The sequence below is a fragment of the Callithrix jacchus genome, chromosome 15 (genome assembly GCF_049354715.1).
Source record: "Callithrix jacchus isolate 240 chromosome 15, calJac240_pri, whole genome shotgun sequence".
In the NCBI taxonomy this organism is placed as follows: domain Eukaryota; kingdom Metazoa; phylum Chordata; class Mammalia; order Primates; family Cebidae; genus Callithrix; species Callithrix jacchus.
Window position 1 is genome coordinate 746,150 of NC_133516.1, and position 20,926 is coordinate 767,075.

Genomic DNA, 20,926 nt, shown 5'->3' on the forward strand with positions numbered 1-20,926 from the left:
TCTAAAATCATCATAAGACAAGGATGCCCTCTCTCACAACTCCTATTTAAGCCAGTATTGGAAGTACTGGCCAGAGCAATCAGGTAAGAGAAAGAAATAAAAGACATTCAAATCAGAAGAGAGGAAGTTCAACTACAGTTGATAGCAGGTGACATAATTTCATATCTAGGAAACCCATATCGGCTCAGCCCCAAAGCTTCCTAAGCTGATAAACATCTTTGTCAAAGTCTCAAAATACAAAATAAATATGCAAAAATCACTAGCCCTAACATTTTTATACACCAAAAACCGTTAAGCCAAGGGCAAAATCATGAATGACCTCTCATTCACAATTGCCACAAAAAGAATGAAATACCAAGGAATGTATCTAACAGGGGAAGTGAAAGGTCTCCACAAGGAGAACTATAAACCACTATCCAAGGAAATCAGAGCTGACATAAGCGAATGGAAAAACATTACATGCTTATTGATAGGAATAATTACAATTTTTTGAAAAGCCACACTTCAGGAATGTCTGCTGCGTGGTGTGGTGATTCTGCGTCTGGTTCTGTTGGGGTTGGGCCAAGGTTGTGGCCGGGGCTGGGGAGGAGGCATCCCAAAGGCCGAACTTTGTGAGGTCACCAGAATAAGGGTTGCCGGCCAGGCTACCATCCCCCCCAGTCAGCGGAGTAGTGAGTGTGGGAAATAGGATGCTGTAGTAATACAATGGAAATCTTGTTTGAAGCATCTGCAAGTCATCATAACCATATACTTGTGGCGGATAGGCATGTAACAGCCCTGGAACCACAATACACGGATTAGGCAACAACGGTGGGACCCCAGGAGGGAGGCTGGGAGGAGCTTTTCCTGAAGTCGTGGCAACTGAACTTCGAGTCGAGGCTGTGACAGGGGAGTTGCAGCCTAGGCTGAGACCCAGACTACTGCCACTATTGAGAGTGGAGGAGACACTGACCACTGGGGGAGGTGCAGAGACTGTGCTGGATGTGGTGGAAAAAGTGCTGGAGGAAGAATAGAGATTCGTTTCACTCTCCATGCTTGTGTGCAAAAGAGTGGATGTTGAAGTGTGCCCAGAAGATGTTGATGACGAAAGGGTATTCTGCTGCGTAGATAATGTGCTGCTGTGTTGTGTGGTGTTAGTATTTCGAATCTCCTCACTGTGGCTCAAGCCACCCAAGGAGGATGAGTGCAGATTGGTTGTTGTCACTAAGGAAGGTGCAGACACCATTTCATTGAGAGCAGGGATGCTAGAAGTGGAGGGTAAATCAGATTTTACTGCAGGGCTTGTAGCACCTTCAACAGATTGAGTGGTCCGTAATTGTGTGGCCTGCACAGAACTGAAGCCATTCTTTGCCTGAGTCAGGTCCTTTTGGGGTGATGAAGAGATGGAGCTGGGGTACCACAGAGTCTGTGTGGATCTCTGTTCATAAAGAGGGCCCTGAGCATTATTTTGGGAGGTATAGGTTGTCGACTGAATTGGGCCACTCTGATAACGACTCCTGACTCCGGTTAGATCAAATTGTAGATGAAGATTCGCTGGCCGTGCTGGTATATAGGCTACTGGAGCTGGCTTGAAGAGGCGCTCGTGGTAGGGGTGGACTCATAATCAGAAAGGACTGGCTCTGACCCAAACTGCAATGCCCCAAACTGCAGGTTTAGCCCTGAGATAGCTGCTGAGCCAGGCATCTCCACAGCCAGAGCAGGAATCTTAGAAGTCAAGGAGGCTTTTTTCTCCTGCTGTTTCAGCTTTTTCTGAGCTGGCTAGGGCTAGAGGACTGGTTGTCTGAAGATCTAGGTGACATCGATGGAGCCGATGTGGATTTCCTTGGCAGAGGAGAAGACTGAGGTGGAGGTGCAGCTGTGGAGGTAGCCACTGCAGGTGACTTCTCCTGAAGGAACACCTCCATCATGGTTGAAGATGGGGTAAAAGCCTGGCGCTTTATAAAGGGGCTGTGCACTGTTGAATCATTTGGGTTCTTCAAATCATACTACACCAATGATGGGGATTGTGTCATCGAGCCCATGTCCCAAGAGGAGGTGGTGGTGCTTCCAGTCTAAGAATGCTGAACTGCCAACTGAGCCAGGGCTTGAGCAGTCTTGAATTGCTCCAAGAACTGGGAGCCCGTAGTACTGCCGCCTTTAGCTTCATTCACCATCACCAAATCCTTTCCCCAGCATGCTCACCATACTGTGATGAGAAAATGTGTTCCCTGAAGCCGGCTGTGTTGTGGAGTCTGCTTTGAGTTGCTGAACACCAGAGGCTGAGCCAGAGAAGGAGCCTGAGATGGATCCAGATTAGATGAATCATTCTCCATTGTAGATGGTGTCTTCCCGAGAAGAACAGCAAGGTCAATTCTCTGACCAGCAGTGATTGTCACATTCTCCACAGGTAGAGGCACTGAAGACACATTAGAGGCAGTGAAGATCTTGGTCTCAGAAAGATCTTCATTCCAATCTTCAGTCCCCCATTCCTCTGTTGCAGTCCTCCATGCACCAGGAGCAGTCTGAAATTTTTGGGGATAATTTGACCCCTCAACCCCAATGAAATCAAGTCTCGTCTCATCATCTGGTTCAAAGTGGCCAGTGTTGTTCTATGTATTGCTGCTACTATTGCCATAGTTATCATGAGTATTGGCTGGCTCTGCATAATCAGCTGGGTTAAAAGTTACCATTCCTTGAGCAGAAAAACTTTCTCCTCGCCTACCAGAGCCACCTCTGCCTTGGCCACGGCCCCTTCTTCCTGTTTCCGTTCCTCTTCCAGAAGGCCCTCCACTGTTGGTGCCATCCAATCCATTTTCCTGACCTCAAACCACAGCTGGTTTTGATAACGCCCCATGCATACACTCTCATCCATGGCTGGCACCTTTCCCCCATCTTGGTGGCCCACCACGTAGCTGACTATAGTCTCTGTTCCGGTCTCGATTTTCTTTGCCTTCCTCATTGTATTCCATCTGGCTGCCATCTTTCTGGCCTGAGACTCCCTTCTTCTTCCCGACCATCTCCCAGGAATGCGTGTCTGGGTTTCCTTCCAGAAGAACATTGATGGCTCTGTTGACATCTCCTTTGCAGTTGTGCAAAGCAATTACACATTCATCCTGGTTCTTGCCTGTAATATCAATCTTTTCACCTTTTCCTCAAAGTCGCATCATTATGGTCTGAAATCAACTGTGCAAGTTGAATTTCTTCTGCAGTGGCCTGTGGCCACTGCTTGTGCTGTGGCTGGTTTTGGTTTTGAGGTTGTTCCCAGTTTCCCCAGGTTCAGTTAGTGCCCACCGACATAATCATTTACAGTATATACAAATAACAGTATTTACAAGGCAGAATACTCAGTCTCCTCCACACTGACACCCCAGGCCGCGTGGCCCCTGTCATGTAATATAAGATTCCCTCTTCCCCACCCCCTCCCTCCTTTTTCCTCTAGCGCTCTCTCTTGCGCCTTCCCCCCCAATATTTTTTTTCATCTTTAGGAAATTGTACTGAGCCTTCATTTTCTGCTCCCATAGCTACCAGGTCACCAGCCTCAGGATGGGATCTGGTGGCTGCTGTACCATATTTTGGCTCCAGGATGTAAGCTACCTGTACCAGTGAATCTGAATCACTGTACGTAGCTTCTGTTGGGCAGAGATTTCCTCAGGGGTTAGTTTTTGACAAGGTTCTGAGGTGGGAAATTAAGGAAAGAAAGAAAGTTAAAATCAAAGAGAGAAACAAGTTCTCTGTATTAGGCTGACGGCAGTCAACAGGTGAAGCCCATGCCCACAAAAAACCTTGATAACATTATCTGAGAAGCCAGAGCTGAGAGAAATGTACTTTGGAAACACTTCCTGCACTCTCTCAACATAAGGAGGGAAGCATAAATTTTTCTTGCACCCTTACCCCTATAGTGTAAGTAAACATAGGAATTTATAGGTATCTCTGTCCTGTATAAGTGATGCTGACAGTGATATGAACAATCAGGTTCAGGCTGAGGCAGTCTCAGATAGAGATGGGAGACTTGTTGGGAACTGGAACAAAGGTAACTCTTGTTATGTTTTACCAGAGAAACTGGTGGCATTTTGCTCCTGCCCTAGAGATCTGTGAAACTTTGATATAGAGAGAAGTTATTTACGGTGGAAATAATTTCAAAGCAACGAAGCATTTAAACCATGACTAGGGTCCTGTTAGAAGCATTCTGTTTTAAAAAGGAAGCAAAGCATAAAAGTTCAGAAAATTTGCAGCCTGAGAATGCGGTAGAAAGAAAAATTCCAGACAGGTGTGGTGGCTCACACCTGTCATCCCAGAACCTTTGGAGGCCAAGGCAGGCAGATCACCTGAGGTCGGGAGTTCAGGACCAGCCTGGGAAACACGGAGAAACCCATCTGTACACAAAATACAAAATTAGCCCGGTGTGGTGGTGGGCTCCTGTAATCCCAGCTACTTGGGAGGCTGAGGCAGGAGAATCGCTTGAACCTGGGAGGTAAATGTTGTGAGCTGAGATTGCGCCATTGCACTCCAGCCTGGCAAGAAAAGCGAGACTCTGTCTTTAAAACAAAAAAAAAAGGAAAATAAAACCCCATTTTTATGGGGAATTTCAAGCCAGCTGCATAAATTTATATAAGCAGAAAGAAGCCAAATGCTAATCCCCAATATTATGGGATAAAAGGGTCTCCAGGCCATTTCACAGACCTTCAAAACAGCCCCTCCCTTCACAGTCCCAGAGGCCCAGGAGAAAAATGTAATTTTGTTAGCAAGGCTCAAGGTCCCATGTGGTGTGCAGCCTAGGGATTTGGTGCTCTTTGTCCCAGTTGACCCACCCGTTGCAGACAGAGGCCAATGTAGACCTCAGGTTGTGGCTTCCTAGAGTGGAAGGGCCAAGCCTTGGCAGCTACCACTTGGTGTCGAGCATGCAGGTGCACAGAAATTAAGAATTGGGGTATGGGAACCTCTGCCTGAATTTCAGAAGATGTGTGGACAGCCTGGATGGTCAGGCAAAATTTGTTGCAGGGGTAGGCCCTCTACAAGGGAAGTGCAGAAGGGAAATGTGGGGTTGAAGCCCCCTCACAGAGTCCCTACTATGGCACTGCCCAGTGGAGCTGTGAGAAGAGAGCCACCATCCTCTGGGCCCCAGAATGCTAGATCCACCAACAGCTTGCACCAAGCACCTGGAAAATCTGCAGCCACTCAACATAAACCCATGAAAGCAGCCAGGAGAAAGACTGTACTCTGAAAAGCCACAGAGTTGGAGCTTCCCAAGACCATGGAAACCCACCTTTTGAATCAGGGTGACCTAAGTGTGACACCTGGAGTCAAAAACTTTATTGTGGAGCTTTAAAATTTGATTATCTCACTGGATTTCGGACTTGAATGGGCCCTGTAACTTTTGTTTTGGCCAAATTTTCCCATTTGGAATGGCCGTATTTACCCAATACCTGTATTTCCATTGTATCTAGAAAGTAATTAGCTTGCTTTTGATTTTACAGGCTCATAGGCAGAAGAAACTGGCCTTGTCTCAGATGAGACTTTGAGCTGTGGAATTTTGGGTTAATGCTGAAATGAGTTAAGACTTTGGGGGACTGTTGGGAAGGCATGATTGGTTTTGAGATGTAAGAACATGAGATATGGAGGGGCCAGGGGCTGAGTGATATGATTCAGTTCTGTCCAAACCCAAATATCAACTTGGATTGTACCTCCCCGAAATCTCACATGTTGTGAAAGAAACCCAAAAGAAGGTTACTGAATCATGGACACCAGTCTTTCTTGTGCTATTCTCGTGATAGTGAATAAGTCTCATGAAATTTGATGGGTGTATCAGGTATTTCTTTATCAGCAGCATGAAAACAAACTAATACAACTTCTAAAGTCACCTCATTGTAAAAAGAAAATTTCAGGAGTAGACAACGTGCTTAACCACTGTGTATCTCAATCTTATAGACATAGATATACTTTAATATTTCACATATTTTTAATTTTGTGTATCTTGTCAGTTGTAAGATGTGGTTGTAATTTTTTTTTTAAATGGAGTCTTGCTGCTGCCCAGGCTGGAGTGCAGTTGGCATAATCTAAACTCACTGCAACCTCTGCCCCTCAGATTCAAGCAATTCTCTTGTCTCAACCCCCCAAGTAGCTGGGACTACAGGTGCCTGACACCACAGCAGGCTAATTTTTGAATTTTTAATAGAGATGTGGTTTCAGCATATTGGTCAGGCTGGTCTCGAACTCCTGACCTCAGGTTATCCACTCTCCTTGGCCTCCCAAAGTGCTGAGATTACAGACATGAGCCACCACACCCAGCTGTATGGTTGTGCTTTTCAAAAGTTTTCATTGTGGCAATTTCTCATTTAAATCTAATTAAATTAAATCTAACCACTAATTATGAGAATAATTACTTTTTTAAATAAATAAAAACATCAAATGAAGTTATTTTTGTGTTAGAATTATTAAACATATTAAAACAAAAATCAATTTTAAATAGGGAATCTGAAAGCAAAAACAATTATTTACTGAACTAATTCAAATAGATGAATATTAATCCTGGCAATGGTGTTATAATATTCTTAAACTCAGAAGAAATTTAACAAACTATTAAATTCTGAAAACTGCTGAAGTTTGTAATATTTTTTAATGTGAAAAACTAAGGTTATTAAGTTACCTTTCTTTGAATGCTTCACCCTTAATTTCATGAAGAAATAGTCTTGTCATAATGGACAAAGGCCAAATGCTTTCTGTTATCATCTAGTTATAATCTGTGTCATGTATAAAATATGATCTTACTAGATCAACAAATCGAAGAGGCCTAAATTTATTATTTTATAAAATAATAAGATAATTAAACAAGCTTCATTCTTGTGCTTTTATATGAATGAAAGTACTCTGGAAATACATCTCCTAATATTGGAAATGTTATTCCTGACTCCTGTAGGGAAGATAAAATAGCTAGCAGATTAATTGCCAAATTATACTCAAGAACTTTTTTCAAAACAGGTTTTATGGCTTAATACATCACAAAGCTACAATAATGAGCACTGAGAATTAGATTACTTTAAATTAAGATTAGCTAGGGATGGGCTTATATTCTTGATATTATATTCTCTCTGTAATTTCAGCCCATGAGTAAGTAATTATTTCTCACCTCCTGCATGGCTTTGGTATTAGTCAGTTTCCAGAAGAGTTTGTTTTCCAAACAAGGGTACCACTTACTACAAATTTAATTTAAAGATGGAATTGGCTTTCATTTGTGATTTTAGAATTTTATGGATTCTATTTAGAGGCTCAAACAACACTGATTCACTTGATTTAGCTTCAAATGAGTAATGAAGTCTAGCTTAGCAGGTTTTATGTTGTCAGTCTTCTTTGCCTAAGATTCCACAGCTCTTCCAGGATATTAATACACTATTATGTGTGCAGTTTCTTTAATTTTGGTCCAAGGAAAGCAGAGGTACATCCATTTGTTTCCATTCTAAACAATCCTGCAGCTCAACCACACTGACCATAGAGCCCACTCCCTGTCCTGAACCCAGGCCTGGGGTGAAGATCTGCCCAGGAAAATCTCCCATCCAGAGCATTTTCACAAGCGGCATTTTATAAAATGACAGTTACATAGATTTGGAAGGAGACCGAACAGGATCATGAGTGAGTGTAAACCCATGTGTCAGATAGAAGACTGCAGAGTCAGAGGTTAGTGAGTGCTAAACACATCTGCAGTATGGAAACAGAGCAATCAACCAAGAATGACTAATCACCTGGGCTGATGGCACCATTTTTGACTTCTCTTTCTCTTCTCTTTTTCTGCAGAATTCTTTCTTAGGTAAGATCATGACTGAGAAGTCACCTCACAGTGTATAGTATGACGACTAGAGCTTCACATACACCTTTTTCTTTGATGTCACAATCCTGTAATTAGGAAGTAACTAACATGTTGAAAAAATGTTCTATGCTGACCACTGGAAGAGGAAAAAATTCAGATCAAAACGTCTCATTTGGAGGCCAGGTGTAGTGGCTGATGCCTGTATCCCAGCACTTTGGGAGGCCAAGGCAGGTGGAAAACCTGAGCTCAAGAGTTTGAGACCAGCCTGGTCAACATGGTGAGAACCCATCTCTACTAAAAGTACAAAAATTAACTGGGTGCAGTGGCAAGTGCCTATAATCTCACCTACTCAGGAGGGTGAGGAAGGGGAATCACTTGAGCCCCAGAAATAGAGGTCGCAGTTTGCAAAGATTGCATGATTGCACCCCAGCCTAGGTGACAGAATGAGACCTTTGTCAAACAAACAAACAAACAAAAACACAAAAAACAAACAAAAAACACAAGAAAGTGAGATATTTCTGCTCTTTCCCCCAAATTACTATCTCATTATAGTGAAGACCACACATTACATGAGAGCCAGGGGTGGGTATGTGGCTGCACTCATCTTCCCCTTCAAGTCACAGACCCCCTCTGTCTCTGCTAGTCCCTGGTGAGCACAGGGTCACCAAGGGAGACCTAGGTCGCCAGGATCACACAGCTTTTTCTTTCTCTTGGTCCTGAGCTTCCAGTCTTCTTATATCTGAGCCCTAACCCCCAACCTACATTCTTCCTCCTCTGAGGTCACTTCCCAGAGTCAGTGTTTCCTTCTCATTGCAGAGAGGCCTGTCTTCTGTGCTGAGTTTAAAGCCTGGGCTCTCCTCTCCTCAGCTGCCTTGTGACTCTGAAAGTGTGTGTTGGGGGAGGCAGGGATGAGAAGACAGGCCAGTAGAGTCACCAGCTCTGGCTCAAGGTCTCAGACCATTTTTTTTATGATTATTAATACTCTTTTTATTATTGCCATTGGGAAAAGCAACAGTTAACCCACACTGCCATACAAAAAGTCTATTGCGTGACTTTTTTTCTGCACAACAACTTGTTGTAGACTTGACACAAACTGAAAAATATTAAGAGTAATCTTTGTAATTTGACATATGGTAAAGAAATTAATGTTTCAAGTATTTAGTAGAATAATTTAGTGAGGCCTAATAAGGGGTGATTGGGTGATGAGGGCTCCTCTCTTATAAATGAAGGAATGTGATTACTCCCTTGCCCTTTTCTGCTTCTGCTCTTTCCCCTCAATATGTGTCAGCTGTTTTATTTATTTATTTTTCAAAAATTTTTTATTGCATTTTAGGTTTTGGGGTACATGTGCAGAACATGCAAGACAGTTGCATAGGTACACACATAGAAGTGTGTTTTGCTTCCTTTCTCCCCTTCACCCACATTTGGCATTTCTCCCCAGGCTATCCCTCCCCAGCTCCCCCCCATGCTGGCCCTCCCCCTTCCCCCCAATAGACCCCAGTGTTTAGTACTCCCCTCCCTGTGTCCATGTGCTCTCATTTTTCATCACCCGCCTATGAGTGAGAATATGCAGTATTTCATTTTCTGTTCTTGTGTCAATTTGCTGAGATTGATGTTCTCCAGGTTCATTCATGTCCCAACAAACGACACAAACTCATCATTTCTGATTGCTGCATAATATTCCAAGGTGTATATGTGCCACATTTTCCCAATCCAGTCTATCATCAATGGGCATTTTGGTTGATTCCAGGTCTTTGCTATTGTAAACAGTGCTGCAATGAACATTCGTGTGCATGCATCCTTATAGTATAAGAGTTTATAGTCTTTGGATATATACCCAGTAATGGGATTGCTGGGTCAAATGCAATTTCTATTTCTAAGGCCTTGAGGAATCACCACACAGTCTTCCACAATGGTTGAACTAATTTACACTACCACCAACAGTGTAAAAGTGTTCCTTTTTCTCTACATCCTCTCCAGCATCTGTTGTCTCCAGATTTTTTAATGATCACCATTCTAACTGGCGTGAGATGGTATCTCAATGTGGTTTTGATTTGCATCTCTCTGATGACCAGTGACGATGAGCATTTTTTCATATGATTGTTGGCCTCATATATGTCTTCTTTCGTAAAGTGTCTGTTCATATCCTTTGCCCATTTTTGAATGGGCTTGTTTGTTTTTTCCTGTAAATCTGTTTGAGTTCTTCGTAAATTCTGGATATCAGCCCTTTGTCAGATGGGTAAACTGCAAAAATTTTTTCCCATTCCGTTGGTTGCCGATCCACTCTAGTGACTGTTTCTTTTGCCGTGCAGAAGCTGTGGAGTTTCATTAGGTCCCATTTGTCTATTTTGGCTTTTGTTGCCAATGCTTTTGGTGTTTTGTTCATGAAGTCCTTGCCTACTCCTATGTCCTGAATGGTTTTGGCTAGATTTTCTTCTAGGGTTTTGATGGTGCCAGGTGTTATGTTTAAGTCTTTAATCATCTGGAGTTAATATTAGTGTAAGGTGTCAGGAAGGGGTCCAGTTTCTGCTTCCTGCACATGGCTAGCCAGTTTTCCCAACACCATTTGTTAAACAGGGAATCCTTTCCCCATTGCTTGTTTTTGTCAGGTTTATCAAAGATTGTATGGTTGTAGATACGTTGTGTTGCCTCCGATGCCTCTGTTCTGTTCCATTGATCTATATCTCTGTTTTGGTACCAGTACCATGCTGTTTCGATTACTGTAGCCTTGTAGTATAGTTTGAAATCCGGTAGTGTGATGCCCCCCGCTGTGTTCTTTTTGCTTAGAATTGACTTGGCTATGCGGGCTGTCTTTTGGTTCCAACTGAAGTTCATGGTGTTTTTTTCCAGTTCTGTGAAGAAAGTCAATGGTAGCTTGATGGGTATAGTGTTGATTCTGTAAATTACTTTGGGCAGTATGGCCATTTTTACGATATTAATTCTTCCTAACCATGAACATGGAATGTTTCTCCATCTGTTTGTGTTCTCTCTTAGTTTGCTGAGCAGTGGTTTGTAGTTTTCCTTGAAGAGGTCCCTTACGTTCCTTGTGAGTTGTATTCCTAGGTATTTTATTCTTTTTGTAGCAATTGTGAATGGCAGTTCGTTCTTGATTGGGCTTTCTTTAAGTCTGTTATTGGTGTAGAAAAATGCTTGTGATTTTTGCACATTGATTTTATATCCTGAGACTTTGCTGAAGTTGCTTATCAGTTTCAGGAGTTTTTGGGCTGAGGCCATGGGGTCTTCTAGGTATACTATCATGTCGTCTGCAAATAGAGACAATTTGGCTTCCACCTTTCCTATTTGAATACCCTTTATTTCTTTTTCTTGCCTGATTGCTCTGGCTAGAACTTCCAGTACTATATTGAATAGGACTGGTGAAAGAGGGCATCCTTGTCTAGTGCCAGGTTTCAAAGGGAATGCTCCCAGTTTTTGCCAATTCAGTATGATATTGGCTGTTGGTTTGTCGTAAATAGCTGTTATTACTTTCAGATACGTTCCATCGATACTGAGTTTATTGAGGGTTTTTATCATAAAGGGCTGTTGAGTTTTGTCGAATGCCTTCTCTGCATCAATTGAGATAATCATGTGGTTTTAGGTTTTGGTTTTGTTTATGTGATGAATTACGTTTATAGACTTGCATATGTTGAATCAGCCTTGCATCCCCAGGATGAATCTTACTTTATCATGATGGATAAGTTTTTTGATTTGCTGTTGCAATCGGTTTGCCAATATTTCATTGAAGATTTTTGCATCTATGTTCATCATGGATATTGGCAGGAAGTTTTCTTTTCTTGTTGGGTCTCTGCCAGGTTTTGGTATCAGGATGATGTTGGTCTCATAAAATGATTTGAGAAGGATTCCCTCTTTTTTGGATTATTTGGAATAGTTTCAGAAGGAATGGTACCAGATCCTCTTTGTGTTTCTGGTGGAATTCGGCTGTGAACCCATCTGGACCTGGGCTTTTTTTGTGTGGTAGGCTCTTAATTGCTGCCTCGACTTCTGACCTTGTTATTGGTCTATTCATAGTTTCAGCTTCCTCCTGGTTTAGGCTTGGGAGGACACAGGTGTCCAGGAATTTATCCATTTCTCTCATGTTTACTAGTTTATGTGCATAGAGTTGTTTGTAATATTCTCTGATGATGGTTTGAATTTCTGTGGAATCTGTGGTTATTTCTTCATTATCATTTTTTATTGCATCTATTTGGTTGTTCTCTCTTTCCTTTTTTATCAATCTGGCTAGTGGTTTGTCTATTTTGTTGATCTTTTCAGAAAACCCGCCCTTGGATTTATTGATTTTTTGAAGGGTTTTTCGTGTCTCTATCTCCTTCAGTTCTGCTCTGATCTTAGTTATTTCTTGTCTTCTGCTAGGTTTTGAGTTTTTTTGATCTTGCTTCTCTAGCTCTTTCAATTTTGATGATATGGTGTCAATTTTGGATCTCTCCATTCTCCTCATATAGGCACTTATTACTATATATTTTCCTATAGAGACTGCTTTAAATGTGTCCCAAGGATTCTGGCATGTTGCGTCTTTTTCTTATTGGTTCCAAAGAACTTCTATATTTCTGTCTTCATTTCATTGTTTATCCAGTCAACATTCAAGAGCCAGTTGTTCAGTTTCCATGAAGCTGTGCGGTTCTGGGTTGGTTTCTGAATTCTGAGTTCTAACTTGATTGCTCTATGGTCTGAGAGACTGTTTGTTATGATTTCAGTTGTTTTGCATTTGCTGATGAGTGTTTTACTTCCAATTATTTGGTCAATTTTCGAGTAGGTGTGATGGGGTGCTGAGAAGAATGTATATTCTGTGGATTTGGGGTGGAGAGTTCTGTAAATGTCTATCAGGTTTGCTTGTTCCAGGTCTGAGTATAAGCCCTGGATATCCTTGTTGATTTTCTCTGTGGTTGATCTGTCTAATATTGACAGTGGAGTGTTAAAGTCTCCCACTATTATTGTGTGGGAGTCTAAGTCTCCTTGTAAGTCATTAAGAACTTGCCTTATGTATCTGGATGCTCCTGTATTGGGTTCATATATTTTTAGGATCGTTAGCTCTTCTTGTTGTATCAATCCTTTTACCAGTATGTAATGGCCTGCTTTGTCTCTTTTGATTTTTGTTGCTTTAAAGTCTATTTTATCAGAGATGAGAATTGCAACTCCTGGTTTTTTTTGCTCTCCATTTTCTTGGTAAATCTTCCTCCATCCCTTTATTTTGAGCCTTTGTGTATCCTTGCATGTGAGATGGGTTTCCTGGATACAGCACACTGATGGGTTTTGGATTTTTATCCAATTTGCCAGTCTGTGTCTTTTGATTGGTGCATTTAGTCCATTTACATTTAGGGTTAATATTGTTATATGTGAATTTGATATTGCCATTTTGATGCTAGCTGGCTGTTTTGCCCGTTAGTTGATGTAGATTCTTCATTATGTTGATGCTCTTTAGCATTTAGTGTGGTTTTGGAATGGCTGATACTGGTTGTTTTTTTCTATGTGTAGTGTCTCTTTCAGGAGCTCTTGTAAAGCAGGCCTGGTGGTGACACAATCTCTGAGTCCTTGCCTGTTCGCAAAGGATTTTATTTTTCCTTCACTTCTGAAGCTCAGTTTGGCTGGATATGAAATTCTGGGTTGAAAGTTCTTTCTTTAAGGATGTTGAATATTGGCCCCCACTCTCTTCTGGCTTGTAGAGTTTCTGCTGAGAGATCTGCTGTGATTCTGATGGGCTTCACTTTGTGAGTGACCCGACCTTTCTTTTTGGCTGCTTTTAGTATTTTCTCCTTTATTTCAACCCTGGTAAATCTGACGATTGTGTGCCTTGGCATTGCTCATCTTGCAGAATATCTTTGTGGTGTTCTCTGTATTTCCTGCATTTGAGTCTTGTCCTGCCTTGCTAGGTGGGGAAAATTTTCCTGGATAATATCCTGAAGAGTATTTTCCAGCTTGGATTCATTCTCTTCGTCACATTCTGGTACACCTATCTTCACATAGTCCCACATTTCTTGGAGACTTTGTTCATTTCTTTTTGCGCTTTTTTTCTCTAATCTTGGTTTCTCATTTTATTTCATTGAGTTGATGTTCGACTTCTGATATTCTTTCTTCTGCTTGGTCAATTCGGCTGTTGAAACTTGTGCATGCTTCACGAAGTTCTTGTATTGTGTTTTTCAGCTCCTTCAATTCATTCATATTCCTCTCTAAGTTATCCATTCTTGTTATCATTTCCTCGCATCTTTTTTCAAGGTTCTTAGTTTCTTTGCATTGATTTAAAACATGTTCTTTTAGCTCACAAAAGTTTCTCATTATCCACCTTCTGAAGTCTAATTCTGTCATTTCATCACAGTCATTCTCTGTCCAGCTTTGTTCCCTTGCTGGTGAGGAGTTTTGGTCCTTTGTAGGAGGTGAGGTGTTCTGGTTTTGGGTGTTTTCCTCCTTTTTGTGGTGGTTTCTTCCCAGCTTTGTGGATTTAACCACCTGTCGTCTGAGTAGTTGTTGACTTTTCGATTGGGTCTCTTAGTGGACGCCCAGATTGTTGATGATGAAGTATTTCTGTTACATGGTTTTCCTTCTACCAGTCTAGCCCCTTTGCTGTATGACTGCTGAGGTCCACTCCAGGCCCTGCTTGTCTGGGGTGCACCTATAGCGGCTGCAGAACAGTGAGGGATGCTACCAGTTTCTTTTTCTGCTATGTTTGTCCCAGAATAATGCCTGCCAAATGTCAGTCTTTTGGATATAGAGGGGTCAGGGAGCTGCTTGAGGAGACAGTCTGTACTTTATAGGAGCTCATGTGCTGAGCTGTGAGCTCTGTTGTTCATTCAGGGCTGTTAGGCTTCTACGTTTAATTCTGCTGCAGCAGAACTCATAAAAAAACCCTTTTTTTTCTCAGATGCTCTGTCTCGGGGGGGTTGGGCTTTCTTTATGAGTGTCTGTTGTGCTCTCCTGCCCAGCTAGGAGGCAGTCTAGTCACTATTTTCCTGCCGAGGCTCTCCCCTGCTGGTGTGAGGTCTGCCCTGTTGCTGTAGGCTCTGCCCTGCCACGGTGGTCTCGGCCCTGCTGCTGGGGTCTCTGCCCTGCTGTCCTGGGCTATGCCCAGTGGCGGAGACTCTCTGTTGTGGCGGGTTGCCTCAGCAATGGGAAGCTGTGTCAGCAATGGGAGTGTACTTCAGTAGGGGCGGGTTGCCTCGGTAATGGCGGACACCCCTCCCTCACAGAGCTGTGCCGTCCTGGGTTCAGCTGTGCCCGTAGTGAAACTCTCCACCCAGAGCGTTTGGAATCGCCGTTTTCTTTGTCCCACTGCGATGGCCCAAACACCATTTCCCTGGAATCTCCTGGCCTGCCTCAATGTCCAAGTCCCATTCAATCAGATGGATATGCCAATATGCCCTCTTAAGTCTCAGATTGTCGGTTCAACAGGGCTTTCAGACCAGTTTGCTTTGTGCGGAGCACTGTGGAGCGCTGCTGTGCTGCAGCACTGGCTGCTGGCTGCACCAGCCACCGGCTGCATCAGACGAAACTGCTGCGCTTGTGTCCCATGTGTGTTTTATACCTGGGAGTTTCCCCGTTATGTGGGCAGCAAAGATCCATCTGGAAATGCAACCCTGACTCACCCTCCACGCGTTCACCGAGAGCTTCAATCCTGGGTTGTCCTCCCCACGCCATCTTGAGTCCGTCCTCCTCAGACCATATTTTATACTTTTGACCAGGAGAGACTTCTCTGTGATTCTAATCACATTAATTTCAAGCATTTTTTGTTTGAAAGATCACATTGAACTCCCGAGATTAAAAAATTGAAAAGATGTAATAATTGACCGTTGGAAATATAAAGGAGGTTGGCTATACAATTAACTCAGGACAATGTAGTCATAATAAACAGATGGTTTTGATGAAAGAAACTTCCATATCCAGCTAGTACCTTCTTTAATATCTGCTAAGAAAGAACAAGGGAAACTTGGAGAGAACATAGACTTAGAAATTTTATGTTGCAGTGCATTAATTTCCTAAACCACATGGGAAAGAGAAGAAGCTGTTGTGTATTAAACTAACTAGTTTTACTGAATATTTTCTGTCAATTTAAAAATTAATATTTTTTCCAAGGGCATATTTAAATTCTGAAAGTTATTGACTAAACATCAAAGAATATTTTTAGTACATAAGAATATTTTTAAAAACATTGACATCTTCACTAAATATGACACAAATTTAAAAGAAAAAGTAACTAGAAAATAAAAGAGGCATCTGAAAAGTATGTGATGCACTCTCTGTTGTACCAGCTGCCTCTGTTTGTGGAGAGCCCCCTCCTTCATTCTGCCTCCTCCATCTCATTGCTGATTCCTCTTTTTGTCTATTTTAATTTCTCTATTCCATTCTCAGGTCACCATCTCTCACTCTTTTTCTGTCCAATCTCACACCCCCTTCATTCTTTATATATAAATATTTATTTATAATAATGATTTATATAAATAAATTATATACATATTTGAGTGCATATATATTTAAAATTATATTCTCTTGCTGAATTGACCCATTATAATTTTTTTTTCATTATTTAACTTTAGGTTCTGTAGTACATGTGCAGATGTTGTAGGATTGTTACATAGGTACACACATGCCATGGTGGTTTGCTGTCTCCATGCCCCTGTCACTTACATTAGGTATTTCTCCTAATGTCATCCTGCCCCAATCTCCCCACCCCCTGCTATCCCTCCCCTAACTCTTCACCCCCAAACAGACCCCAATGTGTGATGTTTCCCTCTCAGTGTCCATGTGTTCTCATAATTCAGCACACTAATGAGTGAGAAATTGTGGTGTTTGGTCTTTCTGTTCTTGTGTCAGTTTCCTGAGATGATGGTTTTCAGATTCATCTGTGTCCCTGCAACGGACATGATCTATTTCCTTTTTATGTCTGCATAGTATTCCACGTGTATATGTGCCACATTTTCCTTGTCCAGTTTATCATTGATGGGCATTTGGTTTGGTTCCAGATCTTTGCTATTGTAAACAGGACTGCAACGAACATATGTGTCCATGTGTCTTTATAATAGAAAAATTAATAATCCTTTCAGTATATACCCAGTAATGGGATTGCTGGGTCAAATGGTATTTCTATTTCTAGATACTTGAGGAATTGCCACACTGTCTTGCACAATGGATGAACTAATTTACACTCCCACTAGCAGTGTAAAAGTTTTCCTATTTCTCCACATCCTCTCCAACATCTGTTGTCTTCAGATTTTTTAATGATCGCCATTATAACTGAGGTAAGATGGTATCTCAGTGTAGTTTTGATTTCATTTCTCTAATGACCAGTGATGATGAGTATTTTTTCATATGTCTCTTGGCCAATAAATGTGTTCTTTTGAAAAGTGTCAGTTCATATCCTTTGCCCACTTTTTGATGGAGTTGTTTGTTTTTTTCTTGTAAATTTGTTTTAGTTACTTGTAGATTCTGGATATTTGCTCTTTGTCAGATGGGTAGCTTGCAAAAACGTTTTTCCATTATGTTGGTTGACAGTTCACTCTAATGATTTTTTTTTTTTTTTGCTGTGCAGAAGCTCTTAAGTTTAATTAGATCCCATTTGTCAATTTTGGCTTTTGCTGCCATTGCTTTTGGTGTTTTGGTCATGAAGTCCTTGCCTATGCCTAGCTCCTGGATGGCATTGCCTAGGTTTTCTTCTAGGGTTTTTATGGTGTTAGGTCTTATGCTAAAATTTTTAATCAATCTGGAGTTAATTTCTGTATAAGGTATAAGGAAGGGATCCAGTTTCAGCTTTCTGCACATGGCTAACCAGTTTTTTCAACACCATTTATTAAATAGGGAATTCTTTCCTCATTGCTTGTTTTTGTCAGATTTGTCAAAGATCAGATGGTTGTAGGTGTGTGGTGTTGCCTCCGAGACCTCTGTTTTGTTTTATTGGTCTATATCTGTTTTGGTACCAGTACCATACTGTTTTGATTACTGTAACCTTGCAGTATAGTTTGAAATCAGGTAATGTGATGTCTCCAGTGTACTTTTTGCTTAGAATTAACTTGGCTATGCGGGTTCTTTTTTGGTTTCATATGAAGTTTAAGGTGGTTTTTTTCCAGTTCTGTGAAGAAGGTCATTGGTAGCTTGATGGGGCTAGGATTGAATCTATAAATTACTTTGGGCAGTATGGCCATTTTCACGATATTGATTCTTCCTAACCATGAGCATGGAGTGTTTTCCCATCTGTTTGTGTTTTCTCTTATTTCCTTGAGTAGTGGTTTGTAGTTCTCCTTGAAGAGGTTCTTCCTTACCTTTATTAGTTCACACCTTCATGTATTCGTGTGAATTCATTACATATTCATGTATTCACGTCCTTCATGTATTCATGTATTCATGTCCTTCATGTATTCCTTTATATTTTATTCTCTTGTAATTGTGAATGGGAGTCCTATCATGATTTGTCTCTCTGTCTGTTATTGGCATATAGAAATGCTTGTGATTTTCACACATTGATTTTGTATCCTGAGACTTTGTGGAAGCTGTTTATCATCTTAAGGATATTTTGGGCTGAGATGATAGGGTCTTCTAAATATACAATCATGTCATCTGCAAATAGAGACAATTTGACTTCTGCTTTTCTGAATTGAATACTTTTATTTCTTTTACTTGCCTGATTGCTCTGGCTACAACTTCCAATACTATGTTGACTAGAAATGGTGACAGAGGCCACCCTTGTCTAGTGCCAATTTTCAAAGGGAATGCTTTCAGTTTTTGTCCATTCAGTATGATACTGGCTGTGGGTTTGTCATTAATAGCTTTTATTATTTTGAGATACATTCCATCAATCCCTAGCTAGTTGAGTTTTTAGCATAAAGGGCTGTTCAATTTTGTCAAAGGTCTTCTCTGCATCTTTTGAGATGGTCATGTGGTTTTTGTCTTTGGTTCAGTTCAGGTGATGGATTACATTTATAGATTTGAGTATGATATACCAGACTTGTATCCCTGGGATAAGACCTACTTGATCATGATGGATAAACATTTTGCTTGCCAGTATTTTATTGAAGTTTTTGCATCAATGTTAATCATGGATATTGTCTTGAAATTTTCTTTTTTAGTTAACCCTCTGCCAGGTTTTGGTATCAGCATGATATTTGTCTCATAAAATGACTTAGCAGGGATTCCCTTTTTGTATTGTTTGGAATAGTTTCAGAAGGAATGGTACCAGCTCCTCTTTGTATGTCTGTTAGAATTAGACTGGGAACCCACCTGGATCTGGACTTTTTTTGGCTGGTAGGTTATTAATTGCTGCCTCAACCTCAGACCTTGTTATTGGTCTGTCAGTGTTTCAACCTCTTCTTGGTTTAGTCTAGGGAGGGTGTAAGCATCCAGGTATTTCACCACTTCTTCTAGATTTACTGGTTTATGTGCATAGAGTTGTTTGTGGTAATCTCTGATGGTAGGTGGTATTTCTGAGCAATTGGTGGTGATATCCCCTCTATCATTTTTTATTGCGTCTATTCTATTTTTCTCTTTTCTTTTTTTATTAATCTGCCTAGTGGTCTATCTATTTTGTTGATCTTTTAAAAAACAGCGCCTGGATTTATTGATTTTCTGAAGGACGTTTTATGTGTCTATCTCCTTCAATTCTTCACTGATCTTAGTTATTTCTTGCCTTCTTATAGCTTTTGAATTTTTTGATCTTGCTCCTCTAGCTCTTTTAATTGTGGTGGTAGGGTGTTGAGTTTAGAACTTTCCTCACTTCTCATGTGGGCATTTAGTGCTATAAATTTCCCTGTAGACACTGCTTTAAATGTGTCCCCGAGATTCTGGTACATTGTGTCTTCCTTCTCATTGGTTTCAAAGAACATCTTTATTTCTCCCTTCATTTCTATATTTATCCGTAGTCATTCAGGAGCAGATTGTTCAGTTTCCATGTAGTTTTGTGGTTTTAAGTGAGTTTATTAGTCTTGAGTTCTAATTTGATTGCACTGTGGTCTGAGAGAATGTTTATTATGGTATCTGTTCTTTAGCATTTGTTGAGGTTGATTTACTTTCAATTATGTGGTCAATTTTAGAGTAAGTGTGATGTGGCACTGAGAAGAATGTGCATTCTGTGGATTTGGAGTGGAGAGTTCTGTGGACATCTATTAGGTCCACTTGATCCAGATCTGAGTTCAAGTCCTGGATATTCTTGTTAATTTTCTGTCTTATCGATAGGTCTAATATTGACAGTGGAGTATTAAAGTTTCCCGTTATTACTGTGTGGGAGTCTAAGTCTCTTTGTATATTGTTAAGAACTTGCTTTATGTATCTGGGTGCTCCTGTGTTAGGTGCATATGTATTTAAGATAGTAAGATCTTCTTGTTGCATTGATCCTTTTACCATTATGTAATGCCCTTCTTTGTCTATTTTGATCTTTGTTGGTTTAAAGTCCGTTTTATCAGAGACTAGGATTGCAACCCCTGCTTGTTTTTGCTCTCCATTTGCTTGATACATTTTCTTCTATTCCTTTATGTTGAGTCTATATGTCTTTTCAAGTGAGATGGCTCTCCTGAATAGAACACACTGGTGGGTCTTGACTTTTTATTCAATTTGCCAGTGTATGTGTTTTGATTGGGGAATTTAGCCCATTTACATTTAAGGTAAATATTGTTATATGTAAACTTAATCCTCTCATTTTGATACTAGCTGGTGGTTTTAATCATTAGTTGACTCAGTTTCTTCATTATTTCAGTGGTCTTTACCATTTTCTTCATTTTTGTAATGGCTAGTACTGGTTGTTCCTTTCCATGGTTAGTGCTTCCTTCAGGAGCTCTTGTAAGGCAGGTCTGGTTGTGATAAAATCTCTCAACAACTGCTTGTCTGTAAATATTTTAATTTTCCTTCACTTATGAAGCTTAGTTTGGCTGGATATAAAATTCTGGGTTGGACATTTGTTTCTTTAAAGATGTTGAATATTGGCCCCCACTCTCTTCTGGCTTGTATAATTTATGCTGAGAAATCCACTGTGAGTCTTATGGGCTTTTGTTTGTGGGTAACCCGACTTTTCTCTCTGGCTGCCTCTAGCATTTTTTTCTTCATTTCAACCCTGGTGAGTCTGGTGATTATTGCCTTGGGGTTGCTCTTCTTGAGGAATATCTTTGTGGTGTTCTCTGTATTTCCTGGATTTAAATGTTGGTCTGTTTTTTTAGATTGGGGAAGTTT

At 40.9% G+C, this 20,926-nt stretch overlaps 1 pseudogene; it reads right to left on the reverse strand.

The window, feature by feature from the left end:
- Nucleotides 1–463: 463 nt before the first annotated feature.
- LOC128930901 (ubiquitin-associated protein 2-like pseudogene) lies at nucleotides 464–3,348 on the reverse strand (annotated as a pseudogene).
- Nucleotides 3,349–20,926: the final 17,578 nt, after the last annotated feature.